This window comes from Schistocerca piceifrons, chromosome 1 (assembly GCF_021461385.2).
Source record: "Schistocerca piceifrons isolate TAMUIC-IGC-003096 chromosome 1, iqSchPice1.1, whole genome shotgun sequence".
NCBI classification, from domain to species: domain Eukaryota; kingdom Metazoa; phylum Arthropoda; class Insecta; order Orthoptera; family Acrididae; genus Schistocerca; species Schistocerca piceifrons.
The window spans coordinates 281647435-281668045 of NC_060138.1; the positions used below are offsets into that span (position 1 = coordinate 281647435).

The 20611-nt window shown below is 44.5% G+C and overlaps 1 protein-coding gene across 3 annotated transcripts in view; it reads right to left on the reverse strand.

Annotated features, from left to right (window-relative positions):
- The window catches only part of LOC124785083 (diacylglycerol lipase-beta-like), an 853236-nt gene that overhangs the window by 785404 nt on the left and 47221 nt on the right, over positions 1-20611 (reverse strand). The gene's annotated exons all lie outside the window — the stretch shown is intronic.

A 20611-nucleotide genomic window follows, 5' to 3' on the forward strand; every position in this document is an offset into this window, starting at 1 on the left:
CTTCGGTTTATAGCTGGAGGTATTTGACCGTACGGTTCGCGCATACATCTGCGAAGCATCCTGCATGTCACTGATCCATTACCTTCGGTTTATAGCTATAGGCATTTGACCGTACGGTTGCCGCATATGTCTGCGAAGCATCCTGCATGTCACTGATCCATTACCTTCGGTTTATAGCTGGAGGTATTTGACAGTACGGTTGGCGCGTACGTCTGCGAGGCATCCTGCATGTCACTGATCCATTACATTCGGTTTATAGCTGGAGGTATTTGACCGTACGGTTGGCGCATACGTCTGCGAGGCATCCTGCATGTCACTGATCCATTACCTTCGGTTTATAGCTGGAGGTATTTGACCGTACGGTTGGTGCATACGTCTGCGAAGCATGCTGCATGTCACTGATCCATTACCTTCGGTTTATAGCTGGAGGCATTTGACCGTACGGTTTGCGCATACGTCTGCGAAGCATCCTGCATGTCACTGATCCATTACCTTCAGTTTATAGTTGGAGGCATTTGACCGTACGGTTGGCGCATATGTCTGCGAAGCATCCTGCATGTCACTGATCCATTACCTTTGGTTTATAGCTGGAGGCATTTGACCGTACAGTTCGCGCATATGTCTGCGAAGCATCCTGCATGTCACTGATCCATTACCTTTGGTTTATAGCTGGAGGTATTTGACCGTACGGTTGGCGCATACATCTGCGTAGCATCCTGCATGTCACTGATCCATTACCTTCGGTTTATAGCTATAGGCATTTGACCGTACGGTTGGCGCATATGTCTGCGAAGCATCCTGCATGTCACTGATTCATTATCTTTGGTTTATAGCTAGAGGTATTTGACCATACGGTTGGCGCATATGTCTGCGAAGCATCCTGCATGTCACTGATCCATTACCTTTGGTTTATAGCTGGAGGCATTTGACCGTACAGTTCGCGCATATGTCTGCGAAGCATCGTTCATGTCACTGATCCATTACCTTCGGTTTATAGCTGGAGGCATTTGACTGTACGGTTTGGGCATACATCTGCGAGGCATCCTGCATGTCACTGATCCATTAGCTTTGGTTTATAGCTTGAGGTATTTAACCGTACGGTTGGCGCATACGTCTGCGAAGCAGCCTGCATGTCACTGATCCATTACCTTCGGTTTATAGCTGGAGGTATTTGACCGTACGGTTTGGGCATACGTCTGCGAGGCTTCCTGCATGTCACTGATCCATTACCTTTGGTTTATAGCTTGAGGTATTTGACCGTACGGTTCGCGCATACGTCTGCGAAGCATCCTGCAATGTCACTGATCCATTACCTTCGGTTTATAGCTGGAGGTATTTGACCGTACGGTTCGCGCATACGTCTGCGAAGCATCCTGCATGTCACTGATCCATTACCTTCGGTTTATAGCTGGAGGCATTTGACTGTACGGTTTGCGCATACGTCTGCGAAGCATCCTGCATGTCACTGATCCATTACCTTCGGTTTATAGTTGGAGGCATTTGACCTTACGGTTGGTGCATATGTCTGCGAAGCATCCTGCATGTCACTGATCCATTATCTTTGGTTTATAGCTAGAGGTATTTGACAGTACGGTTGGCGCATACGTCTGTGAGGCATCCTGCATGTCACTGATCTATTACCTTCGGTTTAAACTGGAGGCATTTGACCGTACGGTTGGCGCATACATCTGCGAAGCATCCTGCATGTCACTGATCCATTACCTTCGGTTTATAGCTAGAGGTATTTGACCGTACGGTTCGCGCATACGGCTGCGAGGCATCCTGCATGTCACTGATCCGTTACCTTCGGTTTATAGCTGGAGGTATTTGACCATACGGTTCGCGCATACGTCTGCGAAGCATCCTGCATGTCACTGATCCATTACCTTTGGTTTATAGCTGGAGGTATTTGACCATACGGTTGGCGCATACGTCTGCGAAGCATCCTGCATGTCACTGACCCATTACTTTCGGTTTATAGCTGGGGGTATTTGACCGTACGGTTGGCGCATTTGTCTGCGAGGCATCCTGCATGTCACTGATCCATTATCTTCGGTTTATAGCTGGAGGCATTTGATCGTACGGTTGGTGCATATGTCTGCGAATCATCCTGCATATCACTGATCCATTACCTTCAGTTTATAGCTGGAGGTATTTGACAGTACGGTTGGCGCATACGTCTGTGAGGCATCCTGCATGTCACTGATCCATTACCTTCGGTTTATAGCTGGAGGTATTTGACCGTACGGTTCGCGCATACATCTGCGAAGCATCCTGCATGTCACTGATCCATTACCTTCGGTTTATAGCTATAGGCATTTGACCGTACGGTTGCCGCATATGTCTGCGAAGCATCGTGCATGTCACTGATCCATTACCTTCGGTTTATAGCTGGAGGTATTTGACAGTACGGTTGGCGCGTACGTCTGCGAGGCATCCTGCATGTCACTGATCCATTACATTCGGTTTATAGCTGGAGGTATTTGACCGTACGGTTGGCGCATACGTCTGCGAGGCATCCTGCATGTCACTGATCCATTACCTTCGGTTTATAGCTGGAGGTATTTGACCGTACGGTTGGTGCATACGTCTGCGAAGCATGCTGCATGTCACTGATCCATTACCTTCGGTTTATAGCTGGAGGCATTTGACCGTACGGTTTGCGCATACGTCTGCGAAGCATCCTGCATGTCACTGATCCATTACCTTCAGTTTATAGTTGGAGGCATTTGACCGTACGGTTGGCGCATATGTCTGCGAAGCATCCTGCATGTCACTGATCCATTACCTTTGGTTTATAGCTGGAGGCATTTGACCGTACAGTTCGCGCATATGTCTGCGAAGCATCCTGCATGTCACTGATCCATTACCTTTGGTTTATAGCTGGAGGTATTTGACCGTACGGTTGGCGCATACATCTGCGTAGCATCCTGCATGTCACTGATCCATTACCTTCGGTTTATAGCTATAGGCATTTGACCGTACGGTTGGCGCATATGTCTGCGAAGCATCCTGCATGTCACTGATTCATTATCTTTGGTTTATAGCTAGAGGTATTTGACCATACGGTTGGCGCATATGTCTGCGAAGCATCCTGCATGTCACTGATCCATTACCTTTGGTTTATAGCTGGAGGCATTTGACCGTACAGTTCGCGCATATGTCTGCGAAGCATCGTTCATGTCACTGATCCATTACCTTCGGTTAATAGCTGGAGGTATTTGACAGTACGGTTGGCGCATACATCTGTGAGGCATCCTGCATGTCACTGATCCATTACCTTCGGTTTAAACTGGAGGCATTTGACCGTACGGTTGGCGCATACATCTGCGAAGCATCCTGCATGTCACTGATCCATTACCTTCAGTTTATAGCTAGAGGTATTTGACCGTACGGTTCGCGCATACGGCTGCGAGGCATCCTGCATGTCACTGATCCGTTACCTTCGGTTTATAGCTGGAGGTATTTGACCGTACGGTTCGCGCATACATCTGCGAAGCGTCCTGCATGTCACTGATCCATTACTTTTGGTTTATAGCTGGAGGTATTTGACCGTACTGTTGGCGCATACGTCTGCGAAGCATCCTGCATGTCACTGACCCATTACCTTCGGTTTATAGCTGGGGGTATTTGACCGTACGGTTGGCGCATTTGTCTGCGAGGCATCCTGCATGTCACTGATCCATTATCTTCGGTTTATAGCTGGAGGCATTTGATCGTACGGTTGGTGCATATGTCTGCGAATCATCCTGCATATCACTGATCCATTACCTTCAGTTTATAGCTGGAGGTATTTGACAGTACGGTTGGCGCATACGTCTGTGAGGCATCCTGCATGTCACTGATCCATTACCTTCGGTTTATAGCTGGAGGTATTTGACCGTACGGTTCGCGCATACATCTGCGAAGCATCCTGCATGTCACTGATCCATTACCTTCGGTTTATAGCTGGAGGTATTTGACCGTATGGTTGGCGCATACGTCTGCGAGGCATCCTGCATGTCACTGATCCATTACCTTCGGTTTATAGCTATAGGCATTTTACCGTACGGTTGCCGCATATGTCTGCGAAGCATCCTGCATGTCACTGATCCATTACCTTCGGTTTATAGCTGGAGGTATTTGACAGTACGGTTGGCGCGTACGTCTGCGAGGCATCCTGCATGTCACTGATCCATTACCTTTGGTTTATAGCTGGAAGTATTTGACCGTACGGTTGGCGCATACGTCTGCGAGGCATCCTGCATGTCACTGATCCATTACCTTCGGTTTATAGCTGGAGGTATTTGACCGTACGGTTGGTGCATACGTCTGCGAAGCATGCTGCATGTCACTGATCCATTACCTTCGGTTTATAGCTGGAGGCATTTGACCGTACGGTTTGCGCATACGTCTGCAAAGCATCCTGCATGTCACTGATCCATTACCTTCAGTTTATAGTTGGAGGCATTTGACCGTACAGTTGGCGCATATGTCTGCGAAGCATCCTGCATGTCACTGATCCATTACCTTTGGTTTATAGCTGGAGGCATTTGACCGTACAGTTCGCGCATATGTCTGCGAAGCATCCTGCATGTCACTGATCCATTACCTTTGGTTTATAGCTGGAGGTATTTGACCGTACGGTTGGCGCATACGTCTGCGAAGCATCCTGCATGTCACTGATCCATTACCTTCGGTTTATAGCTATAGGCATTTGACCGTACGGTTGGCGCATATGTCTGCGAAGCATCCTGCGTGTCACTGATCCGTTACCTTCGGTTTATAGCTGGAGGTATTTGACAGTACGGTTGGCGCGTACGTCTGCGAGGCATCCTGCATGTCACTGATCTATTACCTTCGGTTTATAGCTGGAGGCATTTGACCGTACGGTTGGCGCATACATCTGCGAAGCATCCTGCATGTCACTGATCCATTACCTTCGGTTTATAGCTGGAGGTATTTGACCGTACGGTTGGCGCATACGTCTGCGAGGCATCCTGCATGTCACTGATCCATTACCTTCAGTTTATAGCTGGAGACACATTTCACTGGTAGGTGGAGTTGCGCACGATATCGATGTTGACCTTGAACCCGCAGAACGACATGGTTCAAATGCTACACATTTCTACACAACATGCTAATTGACATGTCCTGTATTGTTCAAGGTGTTTTGTTTTTTTCTGAGCATGAGTGTAGCAGTGATTCAAAGGGTATGTGCTCGTGTTTAAAGTACACTCTCTTCTACATATTGATGAGCAGTTAGCATGTCTATGGTGGCATTAATGATAATATCTGAAATTTCAACAATTTAACTCACCACTTTAAAATAACGACAAATTCTGGCAGCACAGCTCTACCACACGTAGTCGCACTACAGTGGGATACGGCCAGAGACGTGGATAATATTAGTGGGGCTGTGGCACGTTATTCATCGCCCTCTGCGGTGCCATCGCGTCATGTCAGCCGCCATGGTTCAGCAAGTCACTCTGCGTTTCTTTTGATAGCGAGAGTTTTCGTGTATGTTTTTATAAGCTACACAATTGTTGAATTTCTTTTCAGAACCGCGCCTGCCGTGTGCTCAAAATATAAACGCACGATCTCGAAAAAGATTTAGAGGTTGGGTTACATATTTTTACATTTGTTCTGTAACATTTCTGTGTTTGGTGTACATTCATGTATTCGTTTGCTTGTGTGATAAAGCATGCTTGATCAAGTCTTCCATGACATATAACTGTAGTCATATGGTATTCTGAAAATTTTGTGACGATAGAGAAGCCTTACAAAGTCTTGTATCACACTTCGTAACATTTTCGAAACGTCAGTAGCATAAAGTCATAAGTTTTTACTGTGACAGAACTGTTGGATGGAAGGTATCGTGAATTCCGTTTTTTTAGTGTGAATATTATAAATTAAGTGGTTCAGTTTTTGACAGTTGCAATAGGCTTCACACTAATAATCGTTTTGATTGCTTTCTGGAAATTATAACTGAAGCGTGCTTCCACACTAGAAAGTATCGTTTACAGACAGAGAGGCCAGTAATGATCTTGAACAAACAGTTACCCGTTTTAAATTATAACTTCAAATTATAATAGTAATCTTTTGTATGAAAGTGAAACGTTCAACTTACTCGATGAAATGATCTTGGTGTACCTTCGTACATGGATAGTCATTTCGCAAAGTCTCGATCTATGTAATTAGCTGATGGTAAACTAACAGTGCAAACTGATGTAACTTAATTTTGTATAATTCAGGAGAAAGCCAGTTTAGCGAGGCCTGTCGTAAGTATTAATTTCGTAAACACACGACCGTCCAACAACTTCGTTTTATACTGGACTGGTTAGATGGGGTTAGGTTGTAGTACACCTGACCCGTCAATATGAATTTACGTACTTGATCCACGTAACAAACAGGTTATTTCAGTTACTTCAAATTCAAATTTAACAATATGTGTACATACAATATAAATAAAAGCAAAAATTTTCCAGAAAGTTTTCTGTGATCTCTCTTCTCCAGAATTTGTGGGTAACTCATATCTGAGCGAGGAGGTGGCGCAGTGGTTACCACACTGGACTCGCATTAGGGAGGACGACGGTTCAATCCTGGGTCCGGCCATTCTGATTTAGGTTTTTCGTGATTTCCCTATATCGCTCCAGGCAAATGCCAGGATGGTTCCTTTGAAAGGGCACGGTCGGCTTCCTTCCCCGTCCTTCCCTAATTTGACGAGACCGATGATCTCGTAGTTTGGTCTCTTCCCCCAAACAACCCAAACCCAACCAAACCAATCTCATATCTACAACTGCTTTTGGAATTTTTGCGTGTTGAATGTTTCTTCCGTGTAGTGGAGGGTGTATTAAACTACACGAAGACAGTTCGTAAACTGAATTTTCCAAACCATGTCGTCACATTCTGAATGTCATGCAACAGCCTGGAAATGGAGTATTTGTCTGCATGTTTTACCGCAGTTACTGAAAGACGGTGTACGAGTATATGAAGTGTTCGTTTCTCATAATAACAGTTAATTTCGCTTCCGGCTGCTAAACTAAAAGTTGGGCGCTATCTCGTAGTTATCATCTGCCTCTATCCTGTATCACATTCCTTTCTTTCGAAAACGTGACGGAGAGTTGTTCGGTTTGCTTCAGTCTGGTCGCGGTGTTGCCCGTCTATGGTATTCTCCCTCTTTTGGCGACCGCCTCTCCAGAGGCAAGGCAAGACATGGCGGTCTCTTGCCATAGCCCTGTTAAAGCCCCTGGCTAAAGTTGTGAGCTGTTGAAGAGCCGGCCATTTTTCGTACCGTGGAAACTTTTGCGTGTGGAACGAAAGAACTGGAGGATCTACGAGTACTGTCGACTCCGCCCGTATCGGACACGAATTGCATGCGAGTAACGAAACTTTTCAGGCAGTAACGAAACGGTGCGCCGAGTCTCGTGGAACACTCGTAAGTGAGTAACGAATGCAACAGCACTAAAAGAGATGGTACAAGAAAAGCGCTGTGAATCATCGAGAGCCTTACGAAATTCCGAAAGCCCACGTACTAAAACCAGACAGAAACATACTACTTGCTCCAATATGCGTCCCGCCTAAGACCACGAGGCCACAACTGAAGAAATTAGAGCTCCTGCGAAGGGCTGCCGGCATTCTGTATCTCGAGTGCCATCCGCGCAAGGAACAGGAAGATGGAACGATGAGGATAGGTCTTTTTTTCTATCTGCAGTCAATCCTCGTTTGTTCCAGGTTCATAGGACCCAACGAAAAGTTTTCGAATAACAAAGAGTTCGCTTTAATGAAAATTAGACTTGTCAATGTGGAATCAGAAAAAGGTCGAAACTAGAATACATGTTAAAAAATGGTACTGCAGTTTTAATAACAATCGCATTTCTTTACTGAAGTAAGAAGAAGGTAACGCAAATTATAAGAAAATCAAAATTTTCATTTACTTAACCATTTTATTCGCTTTAATATTTCAAGGGAAAGGCACATACAGCTTTCCGAAAACATACGGTAACTTCAGTTTCGTTCATTCTTCCGTGCTGAACAAGCTGTCATCAGCGCTCGCATTTTCTGCAGAAAGCTAAAAAACGACGTATTTTCACAGCTAGTGAGCTATCCCTTGTTACATCTACACTTTTACTCGGCGAGCCTCTTACGGTATGTGGCGGAGATTAGTTCGTGTATCACTCTCGCTCCCCCTTTTCCTACTCCATTCGCGTACATAGTAGCAGCATCCGCGAAAAACCTTACGAAACTTTCGACATTATCTACTAGGTCATTATCTACAGCGAAAGGGAATGGTCCTGTAACACACTCTTGGGACACAGCCTAAGTTACATCTGAAGACTTTTCTCCGTTCTGAATGACATGCTGTGCTTTGTTTACAACTACGTGTTTCGTCACAGTCCCAGTTGGTCTGATATTTCGTACGCTCATATTTTTTCCGTGAGGCGGCAGTGCGGAACTGTATCGAACACCTTCTGGAAGTCTCGCAACATAGCATCTACTCGCGCGCCTGCCTGCTTTCTGTGTCTCGTGGACGAACAGAGCTAGCAGGATTTCAGGCGAACGTTGGTTTCAGAGTCCATGTTGATTCCTAGAGCAGATTTTTGGTCTCCACAAATGTCATAATACGCGAGCGCAAAGTATGTTCCAAAACTCTACAACGTATCGACGTCAGAGCTATAGATCTACAGTTTTGTGCGTCTGTCCGACGACCCTTCTTGAAAACGGGAATTACCTGCGTTTTTTTCCAATCACTGGGAACGCTTCGCTCCTCTGGTGCTTGCTGTTATAAGAAGAGCACGTTCCTCCGACTACTCTGTGCATAATCGTATCAGTATCCCGTCAGCTCCAGTGGCAATCTCTCTGTCGAGCGATTTCAATTGCTTTTCTATCCCTTGGTCACTTATTTCGGTATGTGACATTTTGTGACTCGTGCGACGATTTAAAAAAGGAGCTACAGTCCGATCTCCCTCTGTGAAACAGTTTTGCAGAAAGACATTTAGTATATAGGCCTTTTCTATGCCATCCTCTGCTTCAGTACCATAACGTTCACAGCGTATCTGAACAGACAATTTTAGTCCATTCATTGATTAAACATACACCACTTGCGATATTCTGTCAAGTCTAGCGGCGAACTTTTCAATGCCCAGGCTAACAGCGAATGGCTTAGCCTTTCTTTAATCATATTATCTCCGACAGATATTTTGCGAATAAAGTCGTCTTTATCTGCAGGGTCGTTCGGCTTCTATCATCGTCAGATCTAAACGTAGAAATCGTAAAACAAGTTTCCGTGTCAGTGTCAGTAACACTTCAAGGTGTGGGAACTTTCCTCACCGGTTTCACTCCTCCCTCTTCCTCTTTTTCTGCTTGAGGACTGACGACAGCGAGGGCAACGGAATCCCGAAATAATTCGCTACAATCTCTTTTTGTCTTTTCCTCTCCACATTCCGCGATCACAATAACCTGCTTCTTTTCTGTGAAAGTCAAAGACGTACTTTTTTCGAGCTCATTTTTACAACTGATTTATGCACTGTTGTAAGTTACACGTTGTCACGAAGAACTGAACGACGAAATATTACGTGTGAATTGCAGAGTAACCATGTAGATTTAGATGTAGACGTTGATTTATAGCAACAGGGCAAGGTGAAAATTTGTGCCGCGCCAGGATTTCAATTCGGGCCTCCTGCTTACTGGGCAAATGCGCTGACAAGTAAGCCGTCTGGGCACAGTGGTCCCCACAAGCGCACGGTATACCCTAGCACGCCTCCCGTCACACCCAAATTCTCAACTTGTACCACACACTACTGATGTGATGCCCCCACTGAGTAGCCTCATTACTTGCGGTACGTCGCCGATTCCCGTAAGAGTCAGAGCTTGGTGTGCTTCTGCACTGAATGGGTCGCTGGCCGTCATCGCTTTAATTATGTTCGGATACAATATTACGAGTGTCCAACTTGACACAGTCAAATCGTTTAAATATCTGGGCGCAACGTGCAAAGCGATATGAGGTGAAACGAACATCTGAAAACTATGGTATGGAAGGCAAATAGTCTAATTCGATTTATTGGAAGAATTTTAGGAAAGAGTAGTTCACCTGGAAAGGAGACCTCATATAGGACGCTGGTGCGATCAAATTCTTGAGTACTGCTCGAATGTTTGGGATCTGTATCAGGTCGTATTGAAGGAAGGCATCGAAGCAATTCGGAGGAAGGCTGCTAGATTTGATACCAGTAGGTTCGACCGAATCGTAAGTTTTACGGGGATGCTTCGGGAATCAAATGGGAATCCCTGAAGGAAGGCGGCGTTCTTTTCGGGAAACACTATTGAGAAAATTTAGAGAACCGGCACTTGAAGCTGACTGCGACCGATTCTCCTGCCACCAACAGGGTGCCCTCCGCCGCGTAAGCTACGTGGCTTGCAAAGTATCTGTGTAGATGTAGATGCACAATTATGTATATGTGGTGTCTGTTCTTTCCGCACAGTTCTGCTGACCACTGTGTCCGGATGGCAGTCAGGGGAACTGCCTAGTAAGCAGCAGACCCGGGTTTGAATGCCACTCTGTCGCAAGTTTTCAAGCTGTCCCATTGATGTAAATCAACGCCCAGTGGCAGCTAATGTCTTTAGTGCCTTTGTGTCTTGATTCATAGTGGCTGCAGGAACAAAGTTGTACCTGTTCTCTCAGACACAAAAAATATAAATAATTAATACAAAGCTGGTATTTAGTGGTGAAGATCCGCTAAAATATGAGTGTGATATTGCATCAGTAAACATTCAAGAAATATCGAGCAACAAATATAATGAAGAATGTCAACATGGGGTGTAAGTGAAACCTGCTGCCAGATTGAAACTGTGTGCCAGGCCGAGACTCGAACCCGGGGACCTCTGCCTTTCGCTGGCAAGTGCTCTACCGACTGAGGTGCCAAAGCCCGGCTCACGACTCATCGTCATGGCTTTGAAGGTTTGGAAAGTAGAAGATGAGGTACTGGCAGAAGTAAAGCTGTGACAAGAGGTCGTGCTTGGGTAGCTCAGTCGATAGAGCACTTGCCAGCGAAAGGGCGAAAGGCGAAGATCCCCCGCCCTCGCACACAGTTTTTATCTACGGTCTGGTGGTTTGTTTCTCGGAGTTGACGCTGATAGCGACCCAGATGTCTTCCACCGGGTTCAGATTAGGTGAATTTACTATCATCCTCCTCAAACCACTATAGCACGATTTCGACCTTATGGCACAGACAGTTATCCGGCGGGACGATGCCGTCGCTGTCGTGGAGGTCATCGAGCATGAAGGCATGCAGATGGTTCGCTATAGTGTTCACGCAGTCAACAGCTGTCACGGCGCCCTCAATTGCTACCACAGTTCCTATGGAAGCCCAGCTGAATGTTCCCAATAGCATAATAGCGCCCCATCGGCTTTCGCCAGTGGCGCAGTGCACGTTTCGAGCAGCCGTTCGCCTCCCAAAGCAGTCATAGCTGACAGTGTCGTTAGGTCAACAACGGAACACAGAGGGGTCTGCTGAAGTGGAGCCCCCATGTTCAACAATGTGCGCTGATCGCTGTTCTCTGAAATACTTGCGCATGTGCCAGTCGACCACAGATTGCCGCCTATTTTACAGAACGGGCTAGCCTCCGACCTCCACGTTCTGTGATGAGGCGTGTACATAAGACACTTTGTCGCCCACTCATAGTTTCTGTGGTGTCACCGCCAGACACCACACTTGCTAGGTGGTAGCCTTTAAATCGGCCGCGGTCCATTAGTATACGTCGGACCCGCGTGTCGCCACTGTCAGTGATTGCAGACCGAGCGCCGCCACACGGCAGGTCTAGAGAGACGTCCTAGCACTCGCCCCAGTTGTACAGACGACTTTGCTAGCGATGCTACACTGACAAATACGCTCTCATTTGCCGAGACGATAGTTAGCATAGCCTTCAGCTACGTCATTTGCTACGACCTAGCAAGGCGCCATTACCAGTTTATATTGAGATTGTTATTAACGTATCAACAACAGCGATGCACACCAATTATGGATTAAAGTTAAGTATTCCAAGATCTTCGTACTTTATTTGCAATTCTCAAGACATTGTCCTGTTCCAGACCTCACGCCAGTCTGCGTGAGCTTAAACGCGTGTATTTCGGCCTCCTCTAGCAACACGGTGTTGGCTCTTCTGCCAACACTACAGTTTCAGACTCGTTCAACAGCTTCCGACAAATGCTCATGACTGTAGCAAGTGAAAATCCGACCAGCTTTGCCGATACCGAGACGCTCGTTCACAGGTCCCTGGCCACAACTATGTGCTCTCCGTCAAAGTCGCTTACATCAGTTGATTTCCATCTTTGCGGCCATTCGTCTCCGCTACTTACAGGGTCACGTGCCCGCAACGCCACCACCGGCAGTCTGATGGCAGGTAGTGGCATTCATTAAGTTTAGAAATTCGTGAGTTGTTATTAGTAACAAAAAATCCAAATTTATTTAGCCGTAGCGTAGCCCCTTTGTGACCTGTAAGTACCGCACGATATTGTCTCAATATGTGTAAAAAATGTGGAAAGCTTACTTCAACGACTAATCATCGACGTATTACCACAAAGTACAACTCAACCACGATATTATTGCACTTGGCCATTACCGGAAGCACGCGGTGTTGTTGCAGTAAACAAGTACGGCGCTGACTAAGGGAAGCGCATCTTACGGTCAATACTGTCAGGTAATTTGTCCATTTATTATCAACCCTGATCACGATAAACTTACCAAAGCGCCACCACTCCCACGCGCAACAACACTGTGGTCGACTAATTCCCATATTAATGAAGTTGTTGCTTCAGCACGGGGTAGATGAAAGTAAACATTTTCTTTTGTGCTGCAGATTTCGTGCGTCAGTGTCTACGAATCTGACGCTGCACTGAGCGGCCTTGTCCAGTACCAATGTGACAAATGCGAGGTAACAAGACTGCTTAAAGCCAGTACTATAAATGGCAACGGATTTTTTTTCCCTTCCGATAGTAATGAAATACAGTCTCGCCTCTAGAAAGTCACATTCACAGTCAGAAAGCAATAAAAATGTTATTTCGCCAAGCATGAAGGCAACAACAAGTTCCAGGTTGTTTGCAATGATGTCCTGTCCAGAGCGGGTAGCTTTCCATATGGCATTAGATTTCAGTGCCCTTATCGCGGAGCGGCGTATTTAATAATGTAATTAATGAGGTAAGGGACAAGTTTTACTAATGTATTCTGTCATAAGCTACCTATTAACGTTAATTGTGTTAATCGGATTGACACAGCAAGAGGAAAAATGTGTGTGTGAGATGTGTATTTGCAATATCTTCACATATACCGTTTTAGTAGAATCATATAATGTTTCAATTTTTCTTGAGCAAACACAACGGAATCAACAGAGGCTATTGTTGATGTTCTTCCAGTTTATATTTATTTTCACTAACCTGATAGAAGTCAACTCAGTGGATATCTCTAAATTACACGTATACGAAGGTATAGTTTCTGTCCGAAGCGCTGCGTCCAAAATTTACGATGAAAGAGCACCCGCATCCGCAAAGTTATTCTCGATTTTTATGCTATCAGTATTTAGATTTTGAAATGTTGCTCAAGTGAGAGTTTGACACTATCTTAAAGCTGCTGCATCAGGCATCGTTATACCGCTGTTTCTCGCATCACGCTGCCTTTCAACTTCTAAACTAGTGTGACGTTCTTCTTTTTGGTCATCTCTCATCTGAGTGGATTGATGCGCCACGCCACGAATTCCTCTCCTGGCAAACCTCCTCATTTCAGAGTACTACTTACACCCAGTGTCCTGGGCGTGTTCCAGTCTCTGTCTTCCCCTGTACTTCTCTCCCTCCCAGCTCCCTCGATATCTCCCACATATTCATCTCCTCGCCCACTGTGCGGAGAACCTCCTCATGTATTATCAGTCCATCTAATTTCCTACATACTTCTATGGAACCGCACATCAAACGCTTCGATTCACTTCTTTTCTAGTTTTGCCATAGACCATGATGTTATGAACGAAAGCCTAACCAGTTTACCCTATTCGAAACGCCAGAGAAAAAGAAGCACACGTGTCTGACAGCTTTCTCATTTGTGGCAACCAACTATCCTGGTTAAGAATGTTAACTGTGTATCTGATAATTTTCTTGAAGTATTTGTATACTTGGTTTAATGGGGTAGACATGAGCAGTAGTGCAACTGATGTAAACCAAACGTGCCATAAAAATGGTGAAATAGGTAGGTATTAAAGAAAGCAATACTAAGATAGCGGCAATGACGTCTGTGAAAGGTCTCCATACAAGGCGTAAATCCATATAGATAGATCTGCGTTCATAGAATGAGAAAATTGAATGAAAGTAGCGTTTTATATACTAGTGAGACTTGGTGCTACTTCAAGCTATCTGAACCGATTTCACAAACTTCAGTGAAAATTAGAAAACATCCTGCGTACAGTAAATGCATAAAACAAGTCTGTAACTGGAGGAACAAGAAAGATACAAGGCCTAAGGCAGAGAATGAATGGACAGTAGACTTAAGGCATGGGCACGCTACATGCAGCAAGATGACACTGGGCAGATCTGTCATGTGATTTATAAAATTAGGAGGCAAGATCGCTGGATATGCAATAGTTTTTCATCACCGATTGGACAGTAACTAGGTGTCATCTTCAAATTCTCAGATCTACAACGTACGGATGGAATGACATTAGGCCGGCAGTTGTGGCCAAGCGGTTCTAGGCGCTACAGTCTGGAACCGCGAAACCGCTACGGTCGAAGGTTCGAATCCTGCCTCGGGCATGGATGTGTGTGATGTCCTTAGGTTAGTTAGGTTTAAGTAGTTCTAAGTTCTAGGGGACTGATGACCTCAGATGTTGAGTCCCATAGTGCTCAGAGCCATTTTGAATGACGTTAGTGTAGTACCGGTTATACGCAACGAACCTCATTATCTGAATAGTAATTGTTGTAGGATCATGCAGGTTACTACAATAACGTTATTCTAGCTGTAAATAATAGATCTGAGAATCGGAGGGCAACAGCTAGTTACTGTCGAGACTGTTCATGAAATAACCTGTTTCACATCAAGCCAACTTGGCAACATTAGACCGTCCGAATGACATATGCTGGCTTAACAGAGACTGTTAAGCCAGCTTAAGTAAAAATGTCTGTTAGATTTCAGTTTTGACAGCACTTGGTCACAACAGTCAAGATTAGGTATTTTGTGTATGATAAATTTATTAATAGTGCATAACAATGTTTCATTTTGACAGCATGTTAATTCTGTAAATATTAGCTGTTCTTACCGCATTGTAATCATCTGTTTCGACAATCTCCTGGCAATTGATCAGAGCCGTAAGTATTTTATTCAAATGTTTTACGTTTTTATGTTATACTTTCTGACATGTTCCACACCCACGAGGAACATGTCTGTGACTGATGAGAGACGGAGTAGAAACGAAAGCTTGATCATTGAGTCGAACAGAAAAACCATTTGATGCTCCGAACAGGCCACTAAAGACTGAGGCATTCGGAAATAACGCGAAGCGCGGAAGAAGATTTATGTGAAGTATAGTGTTTTTATTGCTGCGGAACAGCGAGGTAAAGAAGAAAGATGTAGTATAATTTGTAAAAAATGCCCAGTAACAAGAAGTGAGAGTGTGTGTGTGTGTGTGTGTGTGTGTGTGTGTGTGTGTGTGTGTGAGAGAGAGAGAGAGAGAGAGAGAGAGAGAGAGAGAGAGACATAAACAAAGTAGGTATGTAGCTGCCGGATTAGCTCACAATCGCAACTTACAATTAGTATGTCAATGAAGTGCACGTGTCTTCGATTGCTGTGTTAAACTATTAAAAATGTTAAGAGGCCCGTTGATGAGCTTAGAAGACGTACAATAGCTCGTTTTTTGCTAATCCTGGTCAGTTCTAGCCGGTTGTTCCTTGTCCCACGCCAGCAGCTGTTGTTAGTAGCGATCTAGCAGGAGGGGAGTGAGCCACTTACCCACGCGGTGTAAATAATGACAGCTGCCGGTGCAGCCACACATAGAATCCCGTCTGAGTCAGTTGACACGACCTAGAAACGAATAACGGAATTCAGTTTCTAGGACAGATTTATTTATGTATTCGTTCGGCACCTGCAAAGGTATTCATCACGAAATGTAATAACGAAAATATTCTGGTAGCTCTATACTGATTTACAATATTCTTTACATACGTTCTTATAACACTGCACAACATTACAAATATTCTTGAGCCAGTCTATGGCTGAGGCGGAGAATCTGCGCACGTTCGTCAGATCACCCTCTTAACCACGCACTTGACACACATGTAAATGGTCCACTGATTGGATTTCCCCACACTCACATTTAGGACTGTCCGATACGCCCCACTTGTTCATTAAGTGCTTACACTACCAACAAGTCCTGACGCGGTTCAAAGTTGTCAACGATTTTCTCGGGAGGTTGAATTCATCGACCTCCTTGCTGGGCTCGCCCACCAATTATCGATTCTTATGTCCACTTACAGCCCATTGTTCTTTCCAAGCTGTCTTGAATCGATGTCGTGCAGTTCTTCGCCGACTTTCCATAAAGGAGACCTCGATTAAATTTTGTCTGTAGCTGCTAGGTCTTGGTGTATAGGGAGTTCTAGGTGTCTATCATTTTTCTGTTTGCTATTGTAGCTAAGTGTGAGCATCCAATTCCAAGGGGCTCCATAACTGTTAGCACGGTGAGGCAGGAAGATGATGTGCCCCTGAGTGCTCTAGTGATTATCCGCATTGTTTTTTAATATTTATATAAAGATCTTAACCAATATTTCATTTCCAACTCGGCATCAGTGCAGAATGGTTGTACCACTATGCCGAGGCAGTCGTTGACTCAGACTATCTCTGTATTCACTATCCTGGAGGTGCTAGTCTCACGGCATCGTCTGAGAGTTCCTGTGGAATTTGGAGAAGAGCAAATGACAAGATGAAACACGATACACTCTAGGTGCTCTGCTGGCAAGCGCTGTCCGAGAAACGTGCGCCTCCTGCTTCTAGTCGCCGCCGGACACAAACTTAACGCATTTTCAACCGAGTGTGTACTCCGGTAAAAATAAAGGATGGTTAGAGATGGAGTTAATACTGGACCAGGATGAAGCAGGGAATCAAACTTGGTCCTTTAAAGGAAGTGGGAAACAAATTCGGATATGAATTTGACCACTGTCTTTCCAGAATTCAAGATTAGTGGCGTGACAGATGCGCCACTCCATCAAAAAAATCAGAAGCCCCGCCATGAGTAGAAAATTATCAGAGGACGGTCGGCGCATAAAAAAGCAAATCGACTCGATTTATTGTCTTCAAATGTATGATCTCTCATGAGACACAAGGTTTCAAGACCCAGTAATAAGTGAGAAATCTAGGAATATACTACAGCCCCCTATGCACTCTATCCCTCTCGCATAGACTCCTAGGCATACGCGGATGAAACGGGTAGAAATCTTCGCCGTGCACTTCACAGCGGTTTGCAGAGTTCAATGAGGTTGCAGACAATTTTCAAGCGACTGCTGGCCTATCATCGGATGGTGACGTTACACAAATATTTCGCGAGTTACGTGTATATCATAGTCAAAGTTGCGTTGGCGTCGAAGAATCCACAAGTTTGCGTGAAATGATGTGCCCTTTGATTGCTTCATGCTGTCTTATCACTCCGGCTATGATACACGTCGCCCAAAAGCTTGTCACAACCTTCGGGGTCGGATGAGAGTTGATCCTGCAAGTGGTGTCATCTGATGAATCTGCTGTAGCTTCTTCATGAGAGAATGAACACAGGGTGGGGAAAATAAAAGCGGCCCGGACGAGTGGACGTGGATGTATGCGTATAACCACACCCCCTGACACCCAGCAGGATGGAGCAATTACCCTTACAGCCGGCCGAACCTTGGAGCACTTTAGACATTCTCCACGCCTGACAGAGTTGTTAGCAGAGATCAGTCTGGTCGCGGCCTAGCTGGCTACCCAGGTCACCTGATTAATAAGTGTGCGATTACTTTGTGTGGGGAGCCTTCAAGTCTAAGGTGTATCGCAACAACCCTCGTGGTCTTCAAGAACTGCAGCGGAACATTTCGGACGAGACTGCAGCATTTCCAGCAGTCCAATTTTGTTCCACCTTCAGCAACTTGATGACTAGGTGCCAAGAAATGAATGGTGGTCACTTTCAACATCTACTATAGATTAGTACCATATTTCCTTTCCCCTGCTGTGTTTCTTTGTACCCTGAAACTCTGTTCTCGGCCCCACTTTTTTTTTGCCCCACCTTGTATTTCGAGAGACTAAGGCGCCGATTGTTTGCGGCTTCCGCCCGTAACATCTATTTACACCACAGTCGCAGTATAAAACAACGGTCAGAATGAACAAGACAAATATACACGGACATCCCACATACGATTGTATGGAATACCTCAGTGAGTGAAAATTAGAAATTAATTACTTTACAAGCGCCTGTCAGGGAGTCATATACACGTGGCTATAACGACCTAACGTTCCATAAATAGGGATACCATTAGGGGCGTAGCAGTAACTGTTTACGGAAGCGTCACAGGCACCCGCCACAGTCTTTCAGTAGGAACTGTCGTGTATTCGCAGGAATTGGAAGCTACGGAAGGAAGACTATCGAGGAAGGTCAAGGATGAGAGGCAATGTCGCAACGCTCCCTGGATACTGAGGTAGCCACAATGTTTAGCTTTTGTTTTCATCTTTACTACTGCTCGGCTACTGTGTTTGACGAAGTAAATCAACATTCCTACTCATCATTTACAAGCAATAATCCTGATTATATCGAGCGTCACAGCTGACAGAGTTAATGATTAATAAACTATTTTATTGTGTCATTCGTTGAACATCTTCAGGTTGCCACACTATTTATCTTATGACTTCAGCACAACTCGGCAACCTGAAGATTTTCAACGTACGAGACTGGTCGTAACACAATAAGCGTGTAATAATACATATAAGAGTGGTTTTGATTAATCATTAATGCTGAAAATGGGACAGACTACCGTCTGTTGTGCCACAGTCTCCCCATATATTCCCTTCTTGAGTAATACGCTACTGATAGACCATTTTGCAACAATGAAAACAAACGATCGTCATGAAGGCTCTCTGATAAACAGTACGCAGAAACGTAAACTTTCTCGCTCTGCTACGACGTTGTATGTCCAACTATTTCTGCTTAAAATAGCGTAAGCTATCAATATAAGTTCGTATACTTTCTCGGCCGGTGGCATTTTGAATAAAATAATTTTGGGTATTGGGCTGCGTCATTGTAAACTACTAAAGCAACTAACTGCCGACGTTTCAACCGACTTGCTGCGGTCCTCTTCTGGGCGGGTCAAACTACTATAGCAACTAATTGCCGACGTTTCGGCTGACTTGCTGTGGTTCTCTTCAGACCGGTTCGACTGAACCGCTCTGAAGAGGACCGCAGCAAGTCGGTTGCAACGTCGGCAATTGCTTTAGTAGTGTACAAACAAGCGACCCAAAACCCAAAATTATTTTATTCAAAATAAAATATCAAAAGTTCGAAAAAACGCATAGTTGTGTTATCACATCTTTTTTATGTATTGTGTGCTGAATAAATTAACAAAATCTGTCCTTTGTTTGTGGCTATTACAGAATGGTATGCATGTGTGAAGATGGCGCCAAGTACATGTTTGATACAAAAGGTTTCGATAGAAGCAATATTCTGGAGGATGACTGAACCAACATGCACCAAAAAAAAAAAATTGAGGACTTGGTGACAAAAATTGTATAAAATAAAACTGTCTGCTACTAACATCGATTATACTATTTGGAAATCGTGCCTTCTATCCGGCCATAATGCCATACGATCATTTTATCGCAGAAAAGGTCGCTAATCTGCTGGCTGTCTTACGGAATGGCAGAATCTCAAGAGCAATCATTCCCCGAATGGTACTTGAATTACGTAACCATTATGGTACCTCATCTGAACCTCTCGATATCAGTAATATTCTACTGTGTTTCTGCAAAGTAGTTGACATATTTCTGAGACAACATTCAGATTTGATTTCATTTGTGATACATCGATATGTTTATATTGCAATGATATTATTCTTATGTGTATTCTTTTTTTTTTTTTTTTGTCACTATGATCTTTGACGTACTCGTAACTCTGATTTTTGGGCGCGTAAGTTATTGTTAGTTGGTTGTTAACTTGTTAGAGAGTCGGACCTTGAGAAAGTCAAGTCGTGGACGTCATTTTGGAAAGACGCATAACGTAGTCAGCTTATAAAATGTGAACTTTATAACAGTGACTGTGATGAAGATGTTTTCAAGTATGTTTTGTATTGTGAAGTGGTGTTTGTGTGTCACGTGATATTGCAATAAAAGCAATTAAAAGGAAGTGTAACTTAAGTTCGGAATGCTGTTTACTTTTTTTACATCACCATTGTCCTGCAAAAGTGTAATCTCCAAGAATGGTTTCTGAAGCGCATCTACAAAACTTTTGAATATAGCAGAATAAAACCTAGGCTCTTTGCATCAGAGCTTGGAATCATAACCACCTAGATTTTCAACGATTGAGCCATGATTTTACGACGAGACCTGCCTGGGAAACACAAAAAGATGAGTGCCTAGTTTTTTCATTATTACATGAAATG